The following is a 20317-nucleotide window of genomic DNA, read 5'->3' on the forward strand; positions in this document are numbered from 1 at the left end:
AAGAAGAGTAGCTCCAAGAAGGCCAGGGCATTCATTGGCAAGGAAATGGACTCTGAGGCTGAATCTGAAGAAAATGAGGAAGAGGAGTCATCTGAGGAGTCCGAATCCGGAGTGGCGAGCCTAGCTCTCGCTACTGCATTCATCAGCAAGTCTATCTTCAACACTAAAGAAAATAACCTCACCAACAAAGCTGATGAAGGGGATGATGATTATGCTCCCACCTACTGCTTCATGGCAAAGGGTGCCAAGGTACTCAAATATACCTCATCTGAATCAAGTGAGAATGAATCTGATGAAAATCTTAAGCCCAGCTATTCTAAACTTGCTAAGATTGCTGTAAAACAACAAAGAGCTTTAGAAAAGGTTCAAAACATGCTAGAAAAAAGTGATGATACGTTGGGTGAAGAATTGGATCGCACTAAAGCCCTGACTGAAAATCTTCAGAGATTTCAGACTAGGTTTGACAATCTTCAAAGTCATCATAACACTCTCTTATCCGATCATGAGAAGCTTTCTTATGAATTTCTTCAAAGAAAGCAAGACCTTGAGAAGCTAAGAGTGAGTTATGAGGATCTTCAGAAGGAGCGCGATTCATTACTTGCTCAACATATCAACGCTTCTCAGGAAGAATTTGTTCCTCCATGCTTGAAGTGCATTGAACGTGAATCTGCTAATTCTTCACCTGAATGTTCAAATGCTGCTAATGTTTCAAATTCTTCACATGCCTCTGCTATCACTAATTCCTCATCTGAGGACATTGCTAGTATCACTGACAATGCAGGGCTGAAGGAATTGTACATGACAGGCATGTACAAAAGCCTCAAAGGGCATCAGGCTCTTTATGATGTGCTTAAAAAGTAGATCCTCAACAGGAACCCTAGGAAAGAGGGTATCGCCTTTGAGAGGAAACTCAATGCTGATGGTACATATTGGAAGCCCGAGCAGTACCCCAAAACTACATGGGTTGCTGCAAAGGGACCTCCAGTTGATCCATCTAACTTATCTGGATTTGCATGTGAATCTCCTCATCTGATGATGAGTCAATTGACTCCAACTATAAACTGTTCAAAAATCAAAATGGTGAAGTATTTGCTAGATATGTTGGCACTAACTGCAGGAACGGATCCCCTATGAAGAAAATCTGGGTTCCCAAAAGATGCCTTGAAAATCTTCAGGTGAATGTCATCATGATGCCACCTGTGAAGAATAGGAACCCCAGATCAAATGCTTCATATGGACCAAATTCTTCATATGGATTCAAGTCCTCATATGGACCAAATTTCTCATATGGATCAAAGTCCTCATATGAACATTATCATGCTAACCCGTCTGTTTCGCAGGGAAGATCTAAGGATTATGGATATGTGCATTATTATTCAAATCATTAGGTCCATAATTCCTCGAAGAATTTCTCTGCATACTCTTATGCTTACTCTAACCCCTCTTATGTGAAACGAAATGGACTGGCTTCTATGCCATCCTTCCCGTATGGAGCTCGCAGAATGATGAACTCTTTGCCACCCCTTCAGATGTGGGTGGTGAAGAAAAAGAACTAATCTCCTCTGCAGGGTCAGGTCTCCAAACGTACATAATCGTCTGAAGAATTTGCTGGAGACCTGAGTATGCCTGATAGGACGCAGGCTAATCATGAAGAAATGAACCTTCATTTCTCACGTCCTCATATTGCTTTATCAGTTCTTTTACTTGATGAAATTGATCTGATGAATTGATGTCATATTCTTCACTAATGAAGTATATGAGTTTGTAAGCTGTACTAATTCATCTGCAAGATGATCAACCCAAAGCCACTGAGTGGGTCCTCGATAGTGGATGTACAAACCACATGACTGGTGACAAGAATCTATTGATGGATGCTCCATTATTTCCGTCGCATCTGAAGCATATCATCTTTGCTGACAAAGGCAAAAGTCAGGTATTGGGTCTAGGTAAGGTTGTGATCACAAAGGATCGACACATGGACAAAGTCATGCTTGTTGAGTCCTTAGGATACAACCTTATGTCTGTCTCAATGCTTTGTGATCTTGATATGGTTGTTGTCTTCGGCAAGTACCGTTGTGTTGTGGTTATGGAAGCTAAAAATTCCAAAGTCTTCGAAGGCTTTAGGAGAGGAGACCTGTATATTGTTGATTTCTCTACAGGACCACAACCAGCCATGTGCTTACTTGCAAAAGCTTCAGAAGGCTCGCTCTGGCATCGACGACTTGGTCATGCAGGCATGAGGAATTTGCACACGCTTGCGAAGAAGAAGCATGTCATTGGCATCGAGAATGTCAAATTCCTCAAGGATCACCTATGCGGAGCCTGTGAAGCTGGGAAGATGACCAAGGCCAAGCATCCAGCGAAGACTATCATGACCACCACTCGTCCATTTGAATTGCTTCACATGGATCTCTTTGGTCCTAATCATTATTTTGCTATTTCAAATGAAGCATCTCAATATGGCTTTGTTATTGTTGATGATCATTCTCGCTACACATGGGTACACCTTGTTACTTACAAACATGAAGTGCAGGAAGTCTTCAAACGATTTTCCTCGAGGGCTTCAACCAACTTTGGTGTGAAGATCAAGCACATCAGAAGTGACAATGGCACTGAGTTCAAGAATTCTGGTCTCGATGACTATCTTGATGAACTTGGTATTACTCATGAGTTATCTGCTCCTTATACTCCTCAGCAGAACAACGTCGTGGAGCGCAAGAACAGGACTCTTGCTGAGATGGCTCGCACTATGCTTGATGAATACAAAACGCCTCATCGTTTCTGGACTGAGGCAATTGATACTGCGTGCCACATCATCAACAGAGTATATCTTCACAAATTCTTCAAAAAGACTGCCTATGAACTCCTCACTGATAAGAAACCCAATGTAAGTTATTTCAAAGTCTTCGGTGCTAAATGTTGGATTAGAGATCCTCATCACAACTCAAAAGTTGAACCGAAAGCACATGAAGGTTTTATGCTTTGTTACGGAAAGGACTCGCGCACCTACAGAGTCTTCAACAACGTTCTTCACAAAGTTGTTGAAACTGTAGATGCGGTTCAATGAAACTAATGGCTCGCAAAGAGAGCACCTACCTACTTTGATAGATGAACCAGCACTTGAGGAAACTATCAAGTTCAAGGCTACTGAGGATGTCATTCCTACTGAAGAATCTGCTGAAGAATTCATTCCAGAACATGAAGAACGTTGAGCTAATGCACCTGAAGAAAATGCTGAAGAAAATGGTTCTGAAGAAAACGCTGATAAAATTCTTCAACGACAACCAGCTCATCCTCGCATTGCAAAAGAAGTGCAAGTTGAAAAGATCATCAATGACATCAAAGAGCCAGGTCCTCTCACACGCTCAAAAGCTTCACATTTGTCTAACTTTTGTGGGCACTATGCTTTTGTCTCTATTACAGAGCCCACTAAGGTAGATGAAGCATTTCTGGAGCCTGAGTGGATTCAGGCCATGCAAGAAGAATTACATCAGTTCGAGCTCAACAATGTCTGGGAACTGGTCAAACGTCCAGATCCTCGCAAGCACAATATCATCGGCAGAAAGTGGATCTACCGCAACAAGCAAGATGAAAATGGCCTTGTGGTGAGGAAAAAGGCACGGCTTGTAGCTCAAGGCTACACACAGGTTGAAGGAATTGATTTCGATGAAACTTTTGCACCTGTTGCTAGACTTGAGGCTATTCGCATATTACTTGCTTATGCTAACCATCATGATATCACTTTATATCAAATGGATGTGAAAAGTGCATTCCTCAATGGTAAGTTTGAGGAAGAAGTATATGTTGCTCAACCCCCAGGTTTTGAAGATCCAAAGAATCCTGACAAAGTCTTCAGACCCAACAAGGCCCTCTATGGCCTCAAGCAGGCCCCACGGGCTTGGTATGATACTTTGAAGGAATTCCTCATGACGAAAGGCTTCAAACCCGGTTCACTCGACCCTACCCTTTTCACTAAATCTTATGATGGTGAATTGTTTGTGTGCCAAATATATGTTGATGATATTATCTTTGGCTGTACTGACCAACGTTATAGTGATGAATTTGCCTATATGATGAGTGAAGAATATCAAATGTCTATGATGCGAGAGTTGAAATTCTTCTTAGGTCTTCAAATTCGTCAACAACGCAATGGCATATTCATATCTCAGGAGAAATACCTCAAGGATGTACTGAGGAAATTCGGCATGCAAGATTGCAAAGGCGTCCAAATTCCTATGCCCACAAATGGCTATCTGTGCACTGATGAAAATGGTATTGACTTCGATCATAAGGTATACCGCTCCATGATAGGTTCTTTATTGTACTTATGTGCATCTAGGCCAGATATAATGCTTAGTGTTTGCATGTGTGCCTGATTTCAAGCTACACCGAAGGAATCACACCATAAGGCTGTGAAGCATATTCTTCGATATGTAGCTCACACACCAACACTTGGATTATGGTACCCCAAGGGCTCGGCTTTTGATCTCATTGGATATTCTGACTCTGACTATGCTGGTGATCGTGTGGACCACAAGTCAACATCTGGTACATGTCATTTCCTCGGACGATCTTTGGTTTGTTGGTCCTCGAAGAAACAGAACTACGTATCACTATCTACTGCTGAAGTTGATTACATTGCCGCTGGTTCTTGCTGTGCCCAATTGCTATGGATGAAGCAAACTCTCAAGGACTACGGCGTCAACATGAATAATGTGTCTCTCTTCTGTGACAATGAGAGTGCCATCAAGATTGCTCACAACCCAGTTCAGCACTCGAAGACAAAGAACATTCAGATTCGTCATCATTTTCTTCGTGATCATGTGTTGAAGGGCGACATTTCTATTGAGCACGTGAAGACTGAAGAACAGTTAGCCGATATCTTCACAAAGCCCTTGGATGAGAAGAGATTTAGCAAGTTGCGGTGTGAGCTAAATATCCTAGAATCTTCGAATGTTCTTTGAAAAGGACACCCATCCTAACACTTATGCAAAATTGATGACTTAGATGTGCAACATGAAGAAATGTTTTTCTTCAATCAATGAAGAATAACACTCTTAGTGTGAAGAAATTAATGAAGAATTTGATTCTCAGAACCCTACGATAATTGTACGCGGTGTCTGAAATCATCATTCTTATACGGTGGATCACGCCACCACCAAAAGTTGAAATTCCTCAAATTATTCATATTCTTCAACTTTGCATAGTCTTCGCTGGTTCCGTCGTTTTTCTTCATTGGCTATATATATGAGTTTATGTCCTCTACAACATTCACTTATTGCTATTTCTTCAAGTTGGTTTTCTGCCAAGTGAATGTGATCGGACCCTTCCCCTCTATGCTATACTCAACCCAATCTGTTCACAAATTCTTCATGTGCGTTCTATTTGAAACTTGTTCAAAATCTTCACTGTGTCCTTGTCAACTGAAGAAATTGCGAACGGAACTTTAAAACCTATTTTATCGAAATTTTCGGCTTTGCCGCTCAAACCGTACCGCATCCCGCGATACACTTATCCACTCACCCACGATCTAACACGATCTCCACCTCTCACTACGTGGGTGACACATGTCATGCGAATAAGAAGGGTCAGGGGCACGTTCGTCCAATTTCTTCGGGCGAGCAGTTTTTCGCCGTGGCTATAAATACCCCTCCTTACCTTCCTCACTTCTTTTACTCCGCTCGATCTCTCTCCAGCTCGAGCTTCTCAAACCCTAGCGCCGCCGCTACTTCATCGCCGCCGGTGAGGAAGAGCTTCACTGCCTTGACCTCGTCGCCGACGTACTCGCGCCGACCGCGGAAATCTTCACTCCGCCGCCTTAGCCATCTTCCTCCACCAAGTTAGGGCGTGGAAGATCTGCACAGACGAACTTCACATCTCCTCACTCCAGTTCGTCGTGTTCTTCGTCCAGGGTAATTAAAAGTTACTTTTACTACCCTCGTTGATTCGAATGACTATCTTCAAAATCTTCAAAGGTGTTTTTCTTCATAGATTCACACACTAAACACCTCACAGGTCATCTGTTCTTGATTCGTTTCTCTAAGCCATGTTTTTCTTCAAGATTCCTCAAATGTGTGGATTTTTAATCTACACATCTCTGGAACCTAAGACAAAGAACGCTTAGTGAAATTCTTCAAGACTCATCTGGTCAAATTCCTCTAACTTGTTCTTTTTACAAAACCTTCTAAGAACGCATATGACCTCTCCAAATTCCTCGCAACTATACTCTGTTCACAGGTACTCATGTCAGCTGCTGAATCACTAGGTTCTCATCAACTTAACTCATTTGCAGCGTTCCTTGAAGAAAAGTTGCATACTTCTTCAGAGAATTCGATTGTTCAAATTCCTCAACTGAAGAAAATGGCTGATGATAAAAGGCCACAGAATGGAGGAAAGAAGCCTGAGGTCATGTGTAACGCCCTCGATGCGGCTATATCTCCTACGTGTCGAGGCATGACTTAGAGGCATAACCGCATTGAAAGCAATGTCGCAAGTTAGGCAATCTTCACAACATCCCATGTAATATAGATAATAAAAGGGGAAGGAACATAGTTGGCTTACACTCGCCATGTCAATCAAAGTACATAAATAGCATTACATCATCCAATCACTCATGGCCCGACTACGGTGCCAAAATAAAAGACCAACCCAACATGTGACATGGTCCCGATCACCCCAACTGGGCACCACTACTGATCATCAGGGAAAGATACATAGTAACGGCGTGAGTCCTCGTCGAACTCCCACTTGAGCTCTAACGCGTCATCTGGAACGGAGTCGTCTGGCCCTGCATCTGGTTTGGAAGTAAACTATGAGCCACAGGGACTCAGCAATCTCGCACCCTCGCGATCAAGACTATTTAAGCTTATAGGAAAGGCAAGGTAAAATATGTGGAGCTGCAGCAAGCGACTAGCATCTATGGTGGCTAACCTGTTCGCAAAAGAGAGCGAGAAGAGAAGGCAAAGCACCAACGAATAACTAGAGAACAACCTGTAGCAAGCATTACTCCAACACCGTGTTCGCTTCCTGGACTCCGCCGAGAAGAGACCATCACGGTAACTCACACAGTTGATTCATTTTAATTAAATTAAGGTTCAAGTTATCTACAACCGGACATTAACAAATTCCCATCTGCCCATAACCGCGGGCACGGCTTTCGAAAGATCAAATCCCTGCAGGGGAGTCCCAACTTAGCCCATGACAAGCTCTCATGGTCAACGAAGGAATAGACCTTCTCCCGAGACATTCCGATCAGACTCGGTATCCCGGTACTACAAGACACTTCGACAAGTTAAAACAAATCCAGCAACACCGCCCGAATGTGCCGACAAATCCCGATAGGAGCTGCACATATCTCGTTCTCAGGGCACACTCAGATTTTCTAAACTTCCGGTAGGCCAGCCCAGAGTTGCCCCTGGTAGCCACCGGCGGCTGACGAGGTGGACCAACACTCAGAGGAGCACTGGCCCGGGGGGGGGGTTTAAATAAGATGACCCTCGGGCTCCGGAAACCCAAGGAAAAAAGAGGCTAGGTGGCAAATGGTAAAACCAAGGTTGGGCATTGCTGGAAGAGTTTTAATCAAGGCGAACTATCAAGGGGTTCCCATTATCACCCAACCGCGTAAGGAACGCAAAAATCCGGGAACATAACACCGATATGACGGAAACTAGGGCGGCAAGAGTGGAACAAAACACTAGGCAAAAGGCCGAGCCTTCCACCCTTTACCAAGTATATAGACGCATTAAGATAACAAGATAATATAGTGATATCCCAACAAGTAAATAATTTTCCAACAAGGAACAATCTCCAATCTTCACCTGCAACTAGCAACGCTATAAGAGGGGCTGAGCAAAGCGGTAACATAGTCAATCAACGGTTTGCTAGGATATGGTGGGTTAGAGGTTTGACATGGCAATTTGGGAGGCATGATAAGCAAGTGGTAGGCATCATAGAATAGGCATGGCAAAAGAGCGAGCATCTAGCAAAGCAAAGATAGAAGTGATTTCGAGGGTATGATCATCTTGCCTGCAAAGTTGTCAGAGTTGACTGGATCCTCGAAAGCAAACTCAACGGGCTCCTCGTTAGCGAACTCGTCTCCCGGCTCTACCCAAACAAGACAGACAAGCAAAAGGAACGCAATCAACCATGTGCACAACTCAAACAACATGATGCAAACATGGTATGCTATGCGGGATGCGATATGGGATGCATATGCAAGATTTGGCAAGGAATGAATGAACCTGGACTCAACTTGGAAATCCAAGTGTGCCACTGGAAAGGTGAGATGATTCTGCTTGAAAACGATATAAAGAACGCCGGTATCGGAGACACGGTTTGGAAATGGCAAGCAAAACAAATATGGCACCGGTCTGCAATATACAGCAAGTAGCCATCTAAATGCAACAAGACAAACATGCTACAGCACTCAAACATGGCAACAAAATACATGGCAGGGACCCATTCATGATTCTTAATAAAACAGGAACACTGAGCTATGGCCAATTCATCCATTAACAGGTCCAAACAAGCATGGCAAAAATGCATATGGTAAACAGATTTCAGACTTAGTGAAATTAACACTTGTCTGGAATTTCAGATCAGATAGCACTCTTCGCAGCGTGAAAACTATGTGCTACAGGACCTGAACATGGCAAAGTAAAGCATGGCATGGAGCTACTCAAAGAGCTTAACAAAAATCCCTTAGTGACCTTGAGCCAAAAGGGATCAGAATCTACATTTGCAAGCATGTGAACATGGCAAAAACATAATCAGATCACAAACTTAGTGAAAAACTGGAACATGCAAAACAGATATAAAGTAGGCATGTTTACGAGCTCGATGCACTCACTACAGAGCAAGGCATGACAATCTAAGCATGCACCCATCAAGAATACACATAATACAAGCTATACATGGCAAGAACAATAACATAGCATGCACGGATCAACTACAACATCCTCGGCAAAATCGCTAACAAGTAGACAATCTGCCCAGATTCACGAAATAGCAAAAGTAGAGCTCGATTGACTCAAGCTAGGCTGCTCCATAATTGCAAACTAAGACATGGATGGATAGAGCACTACAAGATTAACAAAACATCCTTACTGATCATCCTTAAAAGAGGCACGGATCACTAGGAAACAACATGAACATATGGCATATAGATAAGAACAGCTCAAGGACTTAGTGGAATTGCTAAGTCCCTGAAATCAGCATTAACGAATGCACCACTTTGCAAGCTTGTGCTAGTCACCACACACATCACAAAAATACATGGATGGTACCTCTAGAAAGATGACAAAGCATATAACAAAATATATGTAGAGCTCATAGGCATATCATGCACACAATAATCATGGCAAAAATGACAAATAGCTATTTGGAGCAGCAGATCTGACAATTATCTCAAATAGCATTCTTCCAACAGCATTTCGGGCATCAATATGGACTCAAATGAAAATGATGCAATGAGATGAAATGATGTGCTCTCTGAGACGAACATTGTGATATGCTATATGCCCAAAATGGATCTACGGATGCAAAGTTACGGCACGACGAACGTAGCAAAATAGCTAGGGTTTGAGGCAAAAAGTCAACCGAGATATTTTCAGATCCAGATCCACTGTAGCTTGCACGGACTTCGAGGTTCGTCGGGAATGTCCTTTTTTCGCCGGAGAGGAACGAGGTCGCCGGACTTGGGGGAGGAAGGAGCCGGCAAGGAGAGGGACTTGGCGCGGCGAGGCGACGGCGGTTGGCGGCGGCGGAGGCGCGGGAACCGGTGCGGCGGGCGGCGGCTCGAGCTCGCCGGACTTGGTGGCGCACCGGCCGGAGGTGGCCGGAGCCCGGCAAGACGGTGGCGGGAGGACCCGGGCGGCGGGGCGAAGGCCAGGCGGCGTGGCGCGGCGCGCGGGCCTCGGGGGCCGGCGATGGGCTTGCCCGGGCCGGCGGCGCGCGGGCCTCGAGGGCCGGCGGCGCGGGGGCGGTGAGGCGCCATGTGGCGCTACGCCACTGGTGCGGGGCGGCGGCGCGATTTTGTCTGCCTGGGATGGACGTGTCCGGCGGCGGCGCGATGAGATTTTTTAGGGTTTGGAAAGAGGGGATCCGGAATTTTCGAGGAGGGGTCTACATATAGAGGTAGAGGGAGCTAGGAAGCTCCAAATGAGGTGCGGTTTTCAGCCACGCGATCGTGATCGAACGCTCTAGATGATGGAGAGGGATTTGGTGGGTTTTGGGCCAAAATGGAGGGGTGTTGGGCTGCAACACACACGAGGCCTTTTCGGTCCCTCGGTAAACCGTTGGAGCATCAAACGAAGTCCAAATGGTACGAAACTTGACAGGCGGTCTACCGGTAGTAAACCAAGGCCCATGTTTAACCCCCACACACGAAAGAAAGGTAGAAATGACCACCGGAGGAGAACGGAGTGCCGGAATGCAAAACGGACAACGGGGAAAATGCTCGGATGCATGAGATGAACACGTATGAAAATGCAATGCACATGATGACATGATATGAGATGCATGACAACAACAACAACACACACGAGACAAAAACCCGAACTCGAGGAAATAAAATAACTTAACGCCGGAAATGGCAAGAGTTGGATTACATATTGGGTAAATCATATCTGGGGTGTTACATCATGACTGCCTTTGAAATCCCTGAGGACATATACAAAGATTAATGCACTCCTGATGAGGCCAAGTTTGGAAAAGAGGACAAAAATCAGCGCAAGGTGCGCATACAGAGGATAGAAAGGAGATGGGCAAGAGAATGGAGGGAGTACAGGTATGTAACTCCAAAGTACATGAAGAAATTCACACTCAATCCTCCATGCCCAAGAGCTCCATTGGCACCTGGCCAAATAGCAGATCCCACCAGCCTCAAGCGCGGTGAGGACTATCCTGACGAGTGGGTCAAGCGCCAAGCCAAATTGGCTAAGCAAGCCAGAGAAGCAATGAGGAAATTCAATGAAGACTCTGCTGCTGCTACTGCTGCCTCTGCTGAGGCCCCTGCTGTCAAGCCAAAGAAGGCTATGTCAAAGAAGCCTGCGCGCAAGCCAAGTGCTTCACCAAGTTCCTCAGCAACGCCCTCACGGCCAGAATCCTCAAAGCCCTCGCGGCCAATTCCTCATGCTGCTCCTATTCCTCCAAAGTCCTCAGCTCCTTCGCCAAAGCCCTCAGCTGTTCCGACTAAATCCTCAGCACATGTGCATCTCGCCTCGTGCCAAAGGACTGCAGGCATCTCCATTGCCTCAGGTGTCTCAGCTAGTTCCTCAGCTGCACCAAGTTCCTCAGCTGGCCCCTCACTGCTGAAGACAAAGGCCACTGCTGGACGAGGTCCTCACCCAAGTCCTCAAAAGAAACAAGTCGCTTTCCAAGTACCGTCTGAAGAAGACGAAGTTGATGATGATGAACTTGCAGAAATCATCAGAGACAGGCAAGTCAGGGCCGCTAGAGCCAAAGGATTAGAGGTGCCACTGCTTTTGGATCCCAAGTTGATCCTCGACTACATTGATGTCTGGCACAAGGACCCCAACACTCCCTTGCCTGACTTCAAGCTGACTCCTGGCCAGAGTCACATGCTGACCCACTTCATTCAAGAAGAAAAGTGGAAATTTGAGAAGGCCAGGCAGATCAAGAAAGCACAGTATAAGAAAGAGCGCTATCTGAAGAAAAACGTTTTCTCTATGACAACTGAAGAACTTGTCACTATTCAGACTGAGATTAAGAAACTCAGTGATGACTTTGACGCATATCGCGCTGATTGGCTTGGAGCCAAGGTTCGTTTTGTGAAACTTGCGGATAACTTCACTTCCAATGTTGCAGCCCCAACGCAATAGGAAATTCCTCAGGCTGAAGCATCTGCTCAGCCTACTGAAGAAAATGCCAGCACCGCTGATGACAATCAGGCTGCTGAAGAAAATGTGAGTTCCAGGGCTGATGACTGCATTCCAGCCACTGAAGAAATTGCCAAGGCACCCACTAGTGGTCCGCCTGAAGAAACTGGAGAACTCAGGGCAACTGCATCAGTTATGCCTGAAGAAAATCAACCAGATTCCTCAGCTGCTCCTGCACCAATTTCAACTTCAATCTTTCCATCTGCATCGGATGTGAAGAAGACCAAGGCTGTAGAGCGTGCTGTAGTGAAGAAAAGGAAAGCATCAGCTGCTTCAGATTCTTCAGCTTCGAAGAAAATGAAGCCTATGACAAGTTCATTTGCAAATCCGATCGATGTTGTTCCCATCTCAACCAGGCCATCAAAGGACCTTGTTCCTTTTGATGAAGAATATGTGATCCCCAGCGAATCTGATGAAGAAACTCCTTCTGCTGCTTTGTCTGAACCATTGGATGAAGAAATTGAAGTGGATGTGATCCCTTCAACACCTATCATCTCCTCGCCTATGCCTCAGTTCACAGCTGAAGAGGCTGGCGTTGAAGAAATGGAAGATGAAGATGTGGACATTGGCTGCTCCACATCCGTAATCAGTGATGAATTCTGGGAAAGTCAGCATCCAAACTCACCAATGTTCACCCCTCTACAGCAAATTCCTTAGTCCCCCACACAAACTATACATATGGGCTCTGAAGAAACTCATCCCATTGCATCTGTCCATGAGGAAATTCCAGCCACTAGCGCTGAAGAAACTACTGCTGCTGAACAACCAATGACGCAGACTGTCACTAAGGAGGCACCAGAAATTCCTCAGCCTGAAGAACCTGCGATTGAGATTCCGGAGGTCGTGATGCAACTCACTAACACTCCTCTGCCGAAGCCAAAGGACCCATTCTCACGCAAGCAAAAGTTCAAGGCTGATGATTTCTTCCGCGAGCACGTATTCTTCGAAGATTACAACCCATATAACTCTGCTCGCATTAGGAAGAGGCGTTTCTGGACTGCTAGTCAAGCCAATTTCTATTCCTCAGTGTTGTTCAACAAGGAGAAGATCTTCTACCATGAGCATATTCCTCACGTGGATATGGAATCTCTGCCGTGCTTCGCACCAATCCTCAGTGTTCTTCACGACGCTGGACTGCTAAACTTTTGCTCTGACATCTGCGATTGGAATGAAGAACTGATTCTTCAATTCTATGCAATGTTGCACATCACTGGAGATGTTGAAGATGTGAATTCCTGGGTGTTGGACTGGATGTCTGAAAACACTCACTACACTGCACCAGCCTCTGAATTGCTTCATGCTCTACCACTCAGTCCTCCCCTTGAAGAAGCTCGCTGCATCTACAGTGAACCTGAGCTCACACATCATTACATGCAGGTGCTGATGAAACCTTTGAAGCCAGGTCAGGCACCAAGAACCAAATCCTCATGAAGGAATTGGTACGTGCCCAGAACTGTCTATCGTATTCTTACGAGGACAATCGGTCCTATCAAAGGCCACGACTCATCTGATGAGGAAATTGTTGGCATCAAGAAGAATTTGGTATTCAACATCGTTCATGGCATTCCTGTCAATTATCACGATTTCTTCGTGAGGACTATGGCCAATGTTGCACTGTCTCCGTTTGACCTGAAGCCTTATGCACCTTGGATTATGAGATTCCTCGGGACAAGGTCTTCACTCAACTACAAAGCTGATTTCCAGAATCACCTCAGCTACTTGCCCCCAATTGAAGTCCTCAAGCAGACATATTCCTTAGTTGATGGAAAAGGCAAGGCACCAGCTGTAATAGATGAAGGCATTCGTCCATTGGATGGTCAGTTTCGCAAAGCTACATGTTATTCCACCAATGATGACTCTGCCACACATGACTCTGCCAATGCACCCAAGCCCACTCCTCAAGCCACTGCTCCGCGCGTGATGACTGACCGTGAACTTCTGCTTAGTCTTCACCAGAAGGTGGATCGAAATCACAAATGGGTTAAGCGTCAGTTTGGTTCACTTCTTCACAACATGACTGCTACACACAATGCAGTGAAGAAAACCCATTACTACCTCCATCAAGTCTTCGGTCGCACCTGGGCAATCCTGTCACATCTGTATGGTGAAGAAGATCTAAAGAGCATGGGTCTCAAAGAAGATTTTGACTGGTCTGCACCTCCACCGAAGAAATTCAAGAAGGTCAAGGTTCCTTCTCTGGTGGCCAGCTCATATTCTTCATCGCGCGACACTGATGAAAATGAAGACTTGGACGACACTGCGGCAGGCCCTACTACGATAAATGACCCCAACAACGCTGGCGCTCCTTCATCAACTTGATATTCTTCAAGGGCGTTAGTCCTCATATTCGATCCTTTTGGTCATTTGATGACAAAGGGGGAGAATTTTGAGTTAGTCTTCAAGCGGGTCTTTCTATATGGGCATTTTTTTGTTAAGTTACAACTCTCGTTCTTCTGAGACTTTATTGGATCGAGTTGTAAACTTAAACCCGATGGTGCTCTGATACTTTTGATATGATTTTCTGCATGCTTATTCCTCACATATGCTAATGCACGCATGCTGAATTACATCAGTCACCATATTTCATCATGCATTTCAAACTCTTCACTGTGATATATCAAATGCGTGTATGAATTACAAGATATAGGGGGAGATCTCATGATTCAACTTTTCAAGTGTGCATTGCTTCAAAAGCAAATTCCTCACTATGCACATCTTCAGGGGGGAGTTCTTCTATATCTTGCAATCAAATTCCTCAATATTAGTAGTTACACTTCATATGTTTATCCCCGTTGAAAACTTAACCTATATTGTCATCAATCACCAAAAGGGGGGAGAATGTAAGTGCATCTAGTGCCCCTTAGTGATTTTGGTGTATTGAAGACTTATAGGTTAAGGGACTAATGTGTTTATGAGTGTACACAGGTCTATAAGTCTATGAGGAGTTTGATATTTACAGAGAAAGTCGACCCCTAAAAATGAAGTTCTTCGTCTAAAGACTTTGGTATTCTGAAGACTTTGAAAGTGAAGAAAATGGTGTGACCTTGAAGACTTGGTATTCATTCGAGGAACATAAAGCGTGAAGACTTTTGTTTTAAGAGTTTCATTTTCTCTTTATTGAGTCATAGGAAACACCGTACTGTTAAAGGGGGTCGAGGTAATACTAAGGAAAAATTTGCATGTGATGCTCAACTCAAAATCCTACACCTACCAATCCCTTCGAGTGAAGCCATTGGAAATCTCATACAGTCCAGTCATATTCTTCAGTGACAGAGACGAAGTTCTTCTGGTCTCTGAGGAATTTGTTCTGACTGAGGAGTTAGGAATTCGCCAGTGAGGATTTCCTACACAGTGAGGAACATAATAGCCCTGAGGATTTTGCTACTCAAAATTCCGACCGTTGCTGTGCTATGCGCCAGCTGTCCCAAAATATCTATCCACCTAACGGTCATATCATTGAAGGGAATTTATGTCTTATCATGTTGGGCTGCTCCCTAGGCTATAAATAGCCGCCCCTACAACCACTAGCTGGTTTGCTGCTCCGAGAGAAACTGACACTTGTCATTTGAGAGCAACCCATCCTCCGAGGACTTTGAGCGAAAATCATCAAGTGAGGAAAAACCAAAAACCCAAAACCCAAACACCTACAAACCCCAAGTGATTGAGCATCACTGAAGAGATTGATCCTGCGTGGATCCGACGCTTGTTACCTTTGAAGACTGTGCTTCTTCCAGACGGTTAGGCGTCATGGTCTAGAGCATCCAAGAGGAATTGTGGATCGCCGAGTGACCGAGTTTGTGAAGGTTTGGAAGTCGCCTGAAGACTTACCACGAGTGATTGGACGAGGTCTGTGTGACCTTAGTTCAAGGAGAATACGGTGAGGACTGGGTGTCCTGAGCTGCGTGTTCAGGACTGGGTGTCTGGGACTGTGTGTCCTCGAGTTTAAATACTGAGTCGCTCCAACCAGACGTACAACTGAGACAGCAGTTGGAACTGGTCTACCAAATCATTGTCTTCACCAAGCTTACTGGTTCTATTTCCTCAACTCTTTCATTTCCTCATAACTGTGTTGTGTGCTTGTTCATATCTGTGTTTGAAGACTTTGACTGAAGACTTTCTCAATTTCCTCAGTTCAATTTCTTCAGTCTGTTTGTCTTCATCCTGTGTTATCCTGTGTTTACGCTTCTGTACTCTATGCGTGTCTTCATTTCATCATGATGACTATGCTTGTATTCTGTTATGTTTACTTTTGAGTACTCATTCCGCTGCTGGTAGTTCTTCGCTAAGGAATTTCCTCACCAGCAAATTCCTCGGTGAAGAATTTCATAAAAATCGCCTATTCACCCCCCCCCTCTAGTCGATATAATGCACTTTCACCCTACCCCCCTGGGCGCGCCCACCTATCTTGTGGGTCCCCTGGAGACCCCCCGATCCTAACTCCAACTCTATATATTCACGTTCGGGGACAAATAATCAGAGAGAAGGATTCATCGCATTTAATTATGTCTATACTCAGATATTGTTGGTTTCACTGACCTATGTATTTGGGTCCTCATGGCCCTGACTTGTAATATAAAGCTTTTTGTTTGCTATATCTTCCCATGAGTCTCTAGTCTTGATCGTCCATATTTGCGAGTATGATTAGTGCAGGGTCGAGGCGAGGGAAACACACCAAGCAAGTATGAAAACTCCCAACACAAATATTTAACACACAACCAAACACACACGCATGTTGAACAACATTCCCAGATTCACGACTTTGAAGTAATCATAGACTAGACTAATCAAATTATTATATAGAAAATTGAAAGACGTCTTACCTCATCGATCTTGTATGTCTCCCGGCTAAACCTAGGAGCAGTTTGGTTTCCAGGTACAATTTCAATTTGATTTTTATAGTGGAATGCCTTTGGATGGATTTAAATGGATTGTGCTAAAGTAATTTAGTGTGGTTTGGGCTCTAGGAATTATTGGATCTATTTGGTTCAGACCAATAGGTTTTAGTCCGTTTCAACTTCGCAGACTGAAACCATAGCACAGTCCAACATGCGACTCTAATACGTCTCCAACGTATCTATAATTTTTTTATTGTTCCATGCTATTATATTATCCATCTTGGATGTTTTATATGCATTATTATGCTATTTTGATATCATTTTTTGGGACTAACCCATTAACCTGGTGCTAAGTGCCAGTTGTTATTTTTCCTCTTTTTTGCCTTTAGAAAAAATCAATCCCAAATGGAGTCCAAACGGGACGAAACTTATTGACGATTTTTCATGGACCACAAGACACCCTAGAAGCTTTGGGAGGAGGCCAGAGGAGCCACGAGGTGGCCACAAGCTCATAGGGCGCGTCCCCCAAGCTTGTGGCTCACTCGTAGCCCCTCTAACCGTAATTCTTATTTTATAAATACCCATATATTCCCCGTAGACCAGGGGCACACAAAACATACTTTTTCGCCGCCGCAAGTTTCTGTCCTCGTGAGATCCCATCAGGAGGCCTTTTCTGGTACTCGCCGGAGGGGGATTCGACTACGGAGGGCTTCTACATCAACCTTGTTGCCCTTCCAATGATGTGTGAGTAGTTTACCACAGACTTACGGGTCTATAGCTAGTAGCTAGATGGCTTCTTCTCTCTCTTTGATCTTCAATACAATGTTCTCCTTGATGTTCTTGGAGATTGTAATCTTCTTTTGCGGTGCGTTTGCTGAGATCCGATGAATTGCGGGTTTATGATCAGATTATCTATGAATATTATTTAAGTCTTCTATAAACTATTTTATGTATGATTAAGATATCTTTGTATTTCAGTCCAGTGTATTGATTTGGTTTGGCCAACTAGATTGATTTTATTGCAATGGGAGAGGTGCTTTGTAATGGGTTCAATCTTTTCCTAGTGACAGAAAGGGACATGATAAGTATTTGGATTGTTGCCATTAAGGATAAACAGATGGGGTTTGTTCATATTGATTGGATCTATCCCTCTACATCATGTCATCTTGCTTAAGGCGTTACTCTGTTGTTGTTAACTTAATACACTAGATGCATGCTGGTAGCGGTCGATGTGTGGAGTAATAGTAGTCGATGCAGGGAGGTGTCGGTGCACAAAAGTAGGGGCTCTCTTTTGTACCCCTTTACTTGTGCGCGGACAGTTAGAGCCGCGCCTGCGGCCATACCTAGCGGGGCAGAGGAAGCAAAAGCACGAGACAACCAGAACAACACCAAGACCAGAGACACAAAGAGCAAGAGGGCGAGGTGTACTCCACCGGCAAGACCCTTGCTGGGGTGGCCTCCGCAGCCCCGGCAAGAGCCTTGCCGGGGCAACTTGCCCAATGCCAGCAGAGCACGCCACCCTTGAGCCCAAGGGTTCCAACACCATCAACCACATTGGAACCAAGGCTCGGGAGGCACCTCCATGGTGACACACAAATCTTTGTGAAGACAAAGAGCCCACAAGACTAGACGATGACCAAAAGACAAGACAATCGCAAACCCCCTTGCCAAGGATGCCCCCGAGGCCCCGACAAGGCTCCTTGCCGAAAACACTCGCATTTCCCCGGTAAGACTCTTGCCGAGGGCGATCATAAGACATCGGCAAGACCCTTGCCGGGAATATACGCGGGACAGCGACAAGACCTTGGCGCCCCGTCACTGCCCCAGCTCAGCGACTGACCCACCAACCAAGGCTAGTACCCACGTGGCAGTACGTGGATGCTAATCCAGCTAGTCAAGCACCTGTGTGGTGGCATGCAGATCTTCATGGAGACCCTACCACCACGCCATCTCAGCAGCCTACCAGCTCACCTGGCGTTGCATGCCTCATTGGCCTGGACGCGTGTCGGAGCGAGGCGGAACAGCGACGGACGGGACGGGCCTCGTTATCGTCCCCAATAAAGCAACGGGACACCTAAGGAGTGCATTTAATGTGCCTTGTCCCGTAATGACAGGCGATAAGCTTGTACACTGTATACCTTTCCACCTCCTGTGTGCCACTGTGGCGACCCCTTTTGACTATAAAAGGAGGCCCGAGGCGTACGGGAGAAGGATTCAGATCTTTTGGACTATGCACGCACCGCAGCTAGTTCGAAAGCTCAATAACACTCAAATATACACCAAAGCAGGACTAGGGTATTACGCATCCTTGTGGTCCGAACCTAGGTAAACAATCTTTGTGTTGCTACTAGACCCGCTCTTTGCACAATCCCGCGCCCGTCAACCATAGAAGGGTTCCCAGTGATTCCATAGGTGTCGTTTCCACCGACAGGAGAGTCGGTCTACTTGTCACGGACGTGATGCCTATATTCATGATCATTGCCTTAGATATTGTCATAACTATGCGATTTTCTATCAATTGCTCAACAGTAATTTGTTTACCCACCGTATGTGTTTTTCAAGAGAGAGGCCTCTAGTGAAAACTATGGCCCCAGGTCTATTTTATCATATTATTTTCAGATCTACAAAATCAAAAACACAAAAATACCTTGCTGCAATTTATTTACCTTTACCTTATTTTGCACTTTTACTTATCTTTTATATCTATCACCATTAAATCTCATCCTTGCAAGTAACCATGAAGGGATTAACAACCCCTTTATCACATTGGGTGTAAGTACTTGTTTATTTGTTTAGGTGCAACCATTGGTGACTTGTGCGTTCCTCCTACTAGATTGATACCTTGGTTCTCAACTGAGGGAAATACTTATCTCTACTTTGCAGCATCATGATACGTCTCCATCGTATCTACTTTTCCAAACTCTTTTGCCCTTGTTTTTGACTCTAATTTGCATGGTTTGAATGGAACAAACCGGATTGATGATGTTTTCAGCAGAATTGCCTTGGTGTTATTTTTGTGCAAAAATAAAAGTTCTCGGAATGACCTGAAAATTTACGTAGAATATTTTTCGAATAAATAAAAAATATTGGCGAAAGAATCAATCAAAGGGGACCCACCAGCTGTCCACAAGGATGGAGGGCGCGCCCTTACCCCCTGGGCGCGCCCCCTACCGTGTGGGTCCCCTGGAGACCTCTCGACCCTAACACCAACTCTATATATTCATGTTCAGGGAGAAAAAATCAGAGAGAAGGATTCATCACGTTTTACGATATAGAGCCACCGCCACCTCCTACCCTTACAAACCCCTTGGTTCAACTCCACAATCTTGACGGAGGCTCCTAAGTGACACCTAACCAATCTAGGAGACACCACTCTCCAAAACGTAATAGATGGTGTCTTGATGATGAACTCCTTGCTCTTGTGCTTCAAATGATAGTCTCCCCAACGATCAACTCTCTCAAACAAATTTGGATTTGGTGGAAAGATGATTTGAGTGGAAAGTGCTACGCCTTGAGCTTGCGTTGGTTTTCCACGAAGAGGAAGGGATGATGCAGCAGAGTAGCTTAAGTATTACCCTCAGTTTT

The sequence above is a fragment of the Triticum urartu genome, chromosome 2A (assembly GCF_056163025.1).
Source record: "Triticum urartu cultivar PI428250 chromosome 2A, HENAU_Tu73, whole genome shotgun sequence".
In the NCBI taxonomy this organism is placed as follows: domain Eukaryota; kingdom Viridiplantae; phylum Streptophyta; class Magnoliopsida; order Poales; family Poaceae; genus Triticum; species Triticum urartu.